We start from the raw sequence: 9,420 nt of genomic DNA on the forward strand, positions 1-9,420 counted from the left end.
AGTTCTAGCAATAACCTGACTTGAATGTGTTGCTCGGATGGTCGGAAGCTGTGAGCCTCTCACTTTACTCCAGACAAAATTCACGATCGTACACAAGTAATACTTCACTAACTATACGTTACAGCACGCACGGTCGACAAATGATTTGCTTATGATAAGACAGAAATGCAACATAAATTCATTGAACAAGTGCGAGTCCTTATTTGTACGCATCAGCTTACAAATTTCTACGTACCTTGTCCTTTTTCTACACAGTGGACTGGGAGTTCGCGTCCGCCGCTGTTGGCCTGGCACTGTGCGAACTGGGAAGTCCGACTGGATGGTGCGGCGGCGGAGGGAGATAAACAGCGCTAGGATTTACAGCGACCTTCACTAGCCTGTTGGCCTCGCCCGCTGCTGGGACGCACCACAGCCAAACAGAATCCAGTTCGACTCGAAGATCGGCTTGCGGATAAGAAATATCGAATCCTCGAACAAAAGATGGATAGGGAGCCAGCATAATTTAGTAAAACTGGCCAAGAGAATTATATTTGCACAGGCGACGCTCCACTCATACAGCGGAGACATATGGACGAGCGAACGGACCGCTTTGGATAATTTTTATATTTTGGCTGCTCTAGTGAAAGCTGTCATACGGTTTTCAGCTAAGCAGGGTGACGTAATGGTTATGACACTGCACTAGAAGCGGATTCAGATCGTCCGCAGTCCCCCACAAAATACCAAGCAGTATTAGAAAACATTTTGAACTTGTTTTAAATAAATTAATAATTTTATCTAATTTTAATATTTTAGCTTCAATAAAATTTGAATATAATGTGTGTATCTACTAGTAATACTTTATCTTCAAGAAAATTTGAATGTCTAATATGTACACTACTGGCCATTAAAATTGCTACACCACGAAGATGACGTGATATAGACGCGAAATTTAACTGACAGGAAGAAGATGCTATGATATGCAAATGATTACCTTTTCAGAGTATTCACACAAGGCTGGCGCCGGTGGCGACACCTACAACGTGCTGACATGAGGAAAATTTCCAACCGATTTCACATACACAAGCAGCATTTAACCGGCGTTGCCTGGTGAAACGTTGTTGTGATGCCTCGTGTAAGGAGGAGAAATGCGTACCATCACGTTTCCGACTTTGATAAAGGTCGGATTGTAGCGTATCGTAATTGCGGTTTACCGTATCGCGACATTGCTGCTCGCGTTGGTCGAGATCCAATGACTGTTAGCAGAATATGGAATCAGTGGATTCAGGAGAGTAATAGGGAACGCCGTGCTGGATGCCAACGGCCTCGTATCACTAGCAGTCGAGATGACAGGCATCTTATCCGCATGGCTGTAATGGATCGTGCAGCCACGTCTCGATCCCTGAGTCAACACGTGGGGACGTTTGCAAGACAACAACCATCTGCAAGAACAGTTAGACTACGTTTGCAGCAGCATGGACTATCAGCTTGGAGACTATGGCTGCGGTTACCCTTGACGCTGCATCACAGACAGGAGCGCCTGCGATGGTGTACTCAACGACGAACCTGGGTGCACGAATGGCAAAACGTCATTTTTTCGGATGAATCCAGGTTCTGTTTTCAGCATCATGATGGTCGCATCCATGTTTGGCGACATCGCGGTGAACGCACATTGAAAGTGTGTATTCGTCATCGCCATACTGGTGTATCACCCGGCGTGATGGTATGGGGTGCCATTGGTTACACGTCTCGGTCACCTCTTGTTCACATTGACGGAACTTTGAACAGTGGACGTTACATTTCAGATATGTTACGACCCGTGGCTCTACGCTTCATTCAGTCCCTGCGAAACCCTACATTTCAGCAGGATAATGCACGACCGCATGTTGCAGGTCCTGTACGGGCGTTTCTGGACACAGAAAATGTTCGACTGCTGCCCTGGCCAGCACATTCTCCAGATCTCTAACCAACTGAAAACGTCTGGTCAATGGTGGCCGAGCAACTGGCTCGTCACAATACGCCAGTCACTACTCTTGATGAACTGTGGCATCATGTTGAAGATGCATGGGCAGCTGTACCTGTACACACCATCCAAGCTCTGTTTGACTCATTGCCCAGGTGTATCATGGCCGTTATTACGGCCAGAGGTGGTTGTTCTGGGTACTGATTTCTCATGATCTATGCACCCAAATTGCGCGAAAATGTAATGACATGTCAGTTCTAGTATAATATATTTGTCCAATGAATACCCGTTTATCATCTGCATTTCTTCTTGGTGTAGCAATTTTAATGGCCAGTAGTGTAAATTGTAATTTCTCTTTCCATTCAGTGTTGTCCTGCTTTATAGCAACGTCCTCTTCTATGAACATTAGCTTCCTTCTTGCGCAACATTTCCCGTCTTGAGCGGCAACTCTCACCACAAACATGTCACTGTGCTGTGTGTCAAGTCAGCTCTTCCGTAATTTATAAAAAAATTACAAAGCCTTAAGTCATATTTGAATGTGAATTCAGGAAGCTCTAAAATCCCTCACATTCACGTGTTGTGAAACTTAAATGCTTAACTTAGACGCAGACATTTTGTGTGGTATAGATGTTTCGCCACCGAAAGACATTACACCCGTTTTATCCTCCTGCAGGCACAGTACACTCTCAGGTTAAGCTTCCATAGCGCACCTTATACCAAAGTATTATTTCCAAAATACGACTTATCAAAGCTCATGTTACTGCAACTGCTTCTTTGGCAAACAATACTTCATTAATAGACTGTATTGCATCAGAAGTATTATTCTTTGTATCATTCTTCTGAGCCTTCTTTTGAGAAGACTAGCACCAACAATTGAGCTACGAATATTATGACCTCCAATAGGAATTCAACCTTCTAATCCTATACAAATTCCATTACTTAACACAGCTATTCTTTTAGCCTCAGGAGTAACCGTAACATGAGCACATCATAGTTTAATAGAATCTAACCACACTCAAGCATTACAAGGATTATTTTTTACAGTATTATTAGGGTTATATTTCACAATACTTCAAGCATACGAATATTGAGAAGCACCTTTCACTATTGCAGACACAGTATATGGATCAACATTCTTTGTTGCAACAGGGTTCCATGGCCTCCACGTAATTATTGGAACAATTTTCTTAACAACAAGTCTACTTCGACACTCAATAAATCAATTCTCACCAAGACACCACTTTGGATTTGAAGCAGCAGCATGATATTGACACTTCGTAGACGTAGTATGATTATTCCTATACATTTATATTTATTGATGAGGTAGATAATTGTTTTTCTAGTATAAATAGTACATTTGACTTCCAATCAGAAAGCTTGATATAAATCAACACAATTTTTATGAAGTTCAGAGCCAGTCTTGCGTTCTTTGCAGTTGTTGGCAATGCACTTGTAATTGTCATAGCCCATCAAGCAGCCACCTCCTAGTTTGCATACAGCGTTCAGTTTAGTCGTTTTTTGCGTGCTTCTGTGAAGGAGTGAATATCAGCTGTCTGTTTTGGGTATTGATAATTAATCTTTTCATACTTGTCTGCGTATTTTGCGAGCTTTAGTGGGGCTGTGTGGTTCAGTTGTCTCCAATGGGATCATACACCGTGGTATTCAAACTAATCTTCGAGTTGTTGACAGCTTAACCTTAGTGGAGAGTGATCTGAATTTGTACAATAGTATTCCAGTCCTTAGCGGAGAAACATCAGTATATAGTTTTATATTAAGTGCCCGTCTCAGTCCTTTGATACATACTTCTGTTTGTCAGTAGCTGTTGCGATCCACAAATCTAACATCAATAGCTGTTTTCATGTGGCCAGTACTGAATAGTTCTTCTCATAACATATTTCCCATGGGATACCACCGTCCTGTACTCGACAGCATGCCCATGCCACTGATCGCTCGACAACAGTCCCACTTTGGCCACCTCCAGCACTTGCCTGCGTACCTGCAGGATTTTAAACTTCATGCAGCATAATGAGAACCTCACCTACTCCCACCCAGTGCTCTGAACTGTGTGGAAGTGCTCTATGGGACCTACATACAAAGTAATGCTGCTGACAAGTGATCTCTCTTCACATAGTGCTGTCTTCGACTCTGTTGTGCACGGAGACAGTGCAGTGTATGTTTCCTTGTAACGTGTACATGTTTTGCTACTGTGTATCAATTGTAAATCAACAGTCATTATTCCACTACCCCATGTTCAGTCTCTTATGAGTCTCTTATTATTGTCTCCTGTATTGTATAAGACTACAAGGTATTTGGATGTAACACTTAAGAACCAATATGTAATGGGTCAACGACATAAAATCTGTAATATAGAAAGTGAATGGGAAACTTAGATTTTTAGAAGGAGTCTAGAAAAGCGAAGTTCATCTGAATAAAGGAAATGACAAATCATATAAATTCTAGCGTACAGTTCCAGGATTTAGAGTCCTTATCAAGGAGGCACGACAACTTACATTGAATGAACTCAGACACAGGCTGCTAGGTTCATAACAGGTTGGTTGTAGCAGAAGAGCTTTCAGAGCTGAAATGAGAATCTTTGAAAGAAAATCAATGTAGTTCTGGCAAAAGCCTGTTTGGTGAATTTAGAGAACTTGTATTTGAGGAAGTCTGCACTACCATTCTGTTCCCATCAATGTACATCGTGTGAAGGGATTGTGAGAATAAAATGATAGAGATTCTGGTATGTCCCTCACTCATTGTATGAACAGAGTAGTATAGATAATCATGAATAATGGTAAGAGATATCCTTCACCATACAGTGCACAGTGGCTTGTAGGGTACATGAAGTGTGAAACTTCCTGGCAGATTAAAACTGTGTGCCCGACCGAGACTCGAACTCGGGACCTTTGCCTTTTGCGGGCAAGTGCTCTACCAACTGAGCTACCGAAGCACGACTCACGCCCGGTACTCACAGCTTTACTTCTGCCAGTACCTCGTCTCCTACCGGGCGTGAGTCGTGCTTCGGTAGCTCTGTTGGTAGAGCACTTGCCCGCGAAAGGCAAGGGTTCCGAGTTCGAGTCTCGGTCGGGCACACAGTTTTAATCTGCCAGGAAGTTTCATATCAGCGCACACTCCGCTGCAGAGTGAAAATCTCATTCTGGATACATGAAGTGTAGTCATAAGATTTTAATTATCACTTAAAAGAGAAAACAATGGAGTTAAGTAATTAATTTTTTACTTTGTTGCAGGTATTTCAATGTTAACCAGAACTACAAACATGTATCATGGTGTCATATTGTTTTGGTTCCTCCACAACATGCTACAGAACTGTGGCATGGGAATTTCAGTGTATACTAGAACTGCAGACATGTGCAGTTGACAAAACAAAACTGTTTGCATGGAGTCTGGCCAAGTCATACCTCTGGCATTCTCAGCATGTACAGACACTGTGGTGACACTTTCGCCCTGTTAATGCCTATATTGGGGAAAAGTGGAAACATATTATCATAGCAGTGAGATGCACTACACACAGCATTGGAAATTAATGTCAATTAAACATTATACACCGATATACAGGATCTCAACAGTGATCGCAAAATATTTAGTGATTTGACCAGCAGTGTTACATGATGTCTGAAGGAGGCATTAGCATCACTGTGCAAGTAGCTCATGGTCAGAGTGCCTGGTTGTCAGTCAGTGAATTGGAAGTTGATTCTGCCACTGGGACAATCTTTCTTATGTCCCCGTCATGGTAGGTGCCAACAGCCTTTTTGTGGTAGCTTCTCTTGTCTTGATGAGTACAACACTGGTGCATATTATTTGTAATTTTTAAAAGAACTATTGTAATATTAACTAATAAAAACTGTATTACAAAATTCACAAAATTAAAAAAAAGTGCATAAGTTATTATAAGGGCATTTGTTTTATGGGAGTGAGAGAATATTATTGTTTGGAGTAGTGAGTGAGTTTAGATCAGTCAGACTTCTAGCAAAATTTCATCTTTTATGAAGCTTGTATTACAAATGTAGGAGAGAGTAATTAATTTAATAATTATTCAGTTCTTTGGCACAAATGAAACTGGTAATGATATGCTTTTTTTCCAAATTACTAACAAAAATGTAAGTGCCTAGCTTAATAGCAATTCTTTTGGTCTTTTATTCAGGAATACAGAAATTAACTAATCCCCCTCAATTTTGAAAGTTGCCAGAAACTTTTGCCTGTTTGCACACAACTATTCACAGAAGTAGCATGCAGAACAGGAAAGCAGATGCAACAAAAATGATAATAATAATAATAATTAGAAAGAATAAATGTTTAATGATGAGTACATAATTTTTGGTCTCAGAGTAAAATTCCAAATCTGGTGGGAAAAATAGTTGAACAATTCAGCATAATGAGTCTGAATAAGATGTTTAAATTCTGTCACTCAATACTTATTAAAATCCAGTTGGACGCTGAAAGAGATAAGTAGATACAAAACTGCAAGACCTTCCAAGTAACAGGACAAGTGTAGAACATGGTTTTCCAATAGAAATTATGGTGCCTTTCTCTCTCATTTTGAAGGAAAATACAATTAAGTAATTTCAATAGTCTGCAGGTACAAAAATATGGGTGCCAGATGACTGTTTATTTTCTGATTTGACATTGTTTTTAATTTACTCACAAGATACTATCATTATTGAAAATGATTCTGAATGTAGAGGATAGGTGCTGTTAAGGGAGCATTTGCTACTGTGAGACAACTAGATTCTGGCTAAAGTAAATGTTCAGCCCTCTTGAGAAATATTAGAACGTAGTTCCCACAGTGCCTGATGTGTAAAGCAGTGGCAATAAAGTCATTATGGAGCTGGACACTGTGAAGAGTCCTTGATTTTAAAAGCATTAAATTTCATGTTTTTTGAGTGTATGTATTCACAGAGCTTTTAATATCTGAAGTTGAGTAGTTGTCAGAACAGTATTCACGTGATCATATTCTTCAAAGTACTTTTATATTCCCTATAATGAACTGCCTTTCAAACAGAGCAGTGTCACTATGAGGCTGGATTTCTGCTGCAAGATGGTTTATTCCTAATATTATGTGGTACCATGGGTATCCTAATAGATGACAACATTGCATATTAGGACACTTACTCATATTAGGATAACTTCTGCTAGCCACCCTGATAGCTAGATTCAGATTCACATTTATACTAACAGATTTGACAATTTCAGGAACATTGTGGCACCATTTGGTGATGAATGGTTATGCTAATACTTGATGGGGATCATATCAAATGTATGTGATAGACAAAGTAAGAGAAAACCATGTCCACATCATCAGTTTGTCCCTCCATTCCGCACATAAAATCCAGTCTCTCGTGTGGAATTGATGAGACTGTTTAAAACATATATTCCCAAAGAAATAGGAACCTGGTGAACAAATAACCCAGGTTCAATAGTAATCTCATTTTTCTTTACGGGTTTATTTGCAGTGGTCTACTTGAGAGCAGTAACAATGGGGAATAGTGCAAATGGCCTCTGGAAAATGGGACTCTTCCTATGTAACAGGAGTATACTTAGAGACACTGACTTTGCAATACATGAGGAATTTGACAAAAAAGATTTTAAAACATAAACAACATGCGAGTTCAAATGGTATTTGGCAAGATCCCAAAATCAGTGAGCCACATCAATTCACCAGCTTTAGTAAAATCAGCACTTATGGATCTATTAAGTAACTAACATCTCCATAGGGGGGAACATTTGAAAAAATTCAAAGAGAAGAAAACTGTAGGCAAATCACTGGGGACAAAAACAAAAGTTTTATACTTGAAAAAGAAAGAGAGAAAATCACAGTAAACATTAACTTCCAGTCATTCAGTCTGATATACATGATTGAGGACAATGCTTCAGATGTGCAACCTGAAGAAGACGCTGAATGCATATTCTGCAATGGCCATTTCTCTGAAAATTAACATGGAGAAATGGGCACAGTATGTGGAATGCTATGTCTGGGTTCCAGAAGAATGCTATCTCGAAAAAAAAAAAAAAAAAAGGTTCTGTGCGCCACAACTGCACTACTTTTGCACAATGAATAAAGAAAATGTTGGAGAGGTAGTAAGGAAGAGAAAATTATTGTTGTAGATTTTACCTGTTCCTATTTTGGTCAATACTGTTTTCTCTGCATGTCTCACATGAGGACACCATTTCTATTTCAAATCAAATTGACTTGCCTGCACTTTTTCAAAATTTACATGTATTAACTTTTAAGTACTATGAATTCCATAAATAAAATTTATAGTACAATGATTTCATATAGATTTGCAATTAACAAACTCAAATGATTAATGGAAAATCTCATATAAAGATGTGAAACAAATACTAACAAGGAGATAGAGAGGCTGGCCAGTACTTACCTCAGCTCAGTACAGCCGATAGATACACAAAAAACAGAACCGAAAATTTACGTTCCTAGCTTTCGCAACAAATGTTCCTTCATCAGGGAGGAGAGAGGGGAAAGAAAGGGAAGAAGGGAAAGTGGATTCAGTTACTCACAACCCAAGTTATGAAGCAACAGGGAAAGGAAAACAGGGAGGGTAGCAAGGATGGAGGCATGGTTGTCAGAGGGAAGCCAAAGATATTCTACTGTAAGTACTGTGCCAGCTTCAAACCAAAGAGGATGCATACAGAAGTAAAGAGGTATATAGTATAAAGATAAACACAACTATGTAGGATGAAAAGATGCGTGAATTGCTAAAGAGGAAAGGGAAAGAGGAGAAGACTGAAGAGTAAATGGGAGTGAGGTTGTTTAACGTAGGTTCAGTCCAGCGGGATGGCGGGATGAAAGGATGTGTTGGAGTGCAAGTTCCCATCTCCGCAGTTCAGAGGAACTGGTGTTGGGTGGGAGAAGCCAAATGGCACATACGGTGTAGCAGTTTCCAAGGTCCCTAGAATTGTGCTGGAGGGCATGCTCCGCTACTGGGTATTCGACATCTCCTAGGCGGACAGTTCGTCTGTGTCCGTTCATGCGCTCAGTCAGTTTAGTTGTTGTCATGCCGATGTAAAAGGCTGTGCAGAGCAGGTATGTCAGCTGATAAATGACATGTGTAGTTTCACACGTGGCCCTGCCTTGAATTGTGTATGTTTTACCAGTAGCGGGGCTAGAGTAGGTGGTTGTGGGGGGATGCATGGGGCAGGTTTTGCAGCGGGGTCGGTTACAGGGGTAGGAACCGCTGGGTAGAGATGGTAGTCTGGGAATATTGTAGGGTTTAACAAGGATGTTACGGAAGTTATGGGGGTGATGAAAGGCAATTCTGGGTGGTGTGGGGAGAATTTTGTCAAGGGATGATCTTATTTCAGGGGTTGACTTGAGAAAGTCATATCCCTGGCGGAGTAATTTGTTGATGTATTCAAGGCCAGGATAATATTGGGTGACAAGGGGGATGCTTCTGTGTGGTCTGGGGGTAGGAACATAGTTGTTGGACGGGGAGGAATGTATTGGACCA

The 9,420-nt window shown here is 40.6% G+C and overlaps 1 protein-coding gene and 1 non-coding gene across 2 annotated transcripts in view; both read right to left on the reverse strand.

Annotated features, from left to right (window-relative positions):
- Window positions 1–349, reverse strand: part of LOC126236141 (probable imidazolonepropionase) — a 195,099-nt gene extending 194,750 nt beyond the window's left edge. The window contains exon 1 of the mRNA XM_049945223.1: window positions 236–349. The gene's annotated coding sequence lies outside the window, so the exon portion shown is untranslated. The remainder of the gene's footprint in view (window positions 1–235) is intronic.
- A 4,463-nt stretch (window positions 350–4,812) lies between these two features.
- On the reverse strand, window positions 4,813–4,887 carry Trnal-caa (transfer RNA leucine (anticodon CAA)). Its single transcript has one exon. It is a non-coding gene; the product is annotated as a tRNA-Leu (tRNA).
- Window positions 4,888–9,420: the final 4,533 nt, after the last annotated feature.

This window comes from Schistocerca nitens, chromosome 2 (assembly GCF_023898315.1).
Source record: "Schistocerca nitens isolate TAMUIC-IGC-003100 chromosome 2, iqSchNite1.1, whole genome shotgun sequence".
In the NCBI taxonomy this organism is placed as follows: domain Eukaryota; kingdom Metazoa; phylum Arthropoda; class Insecta; order Orthoptera; family Acrididae; genus Schistocerca; species Schistocerca nitens.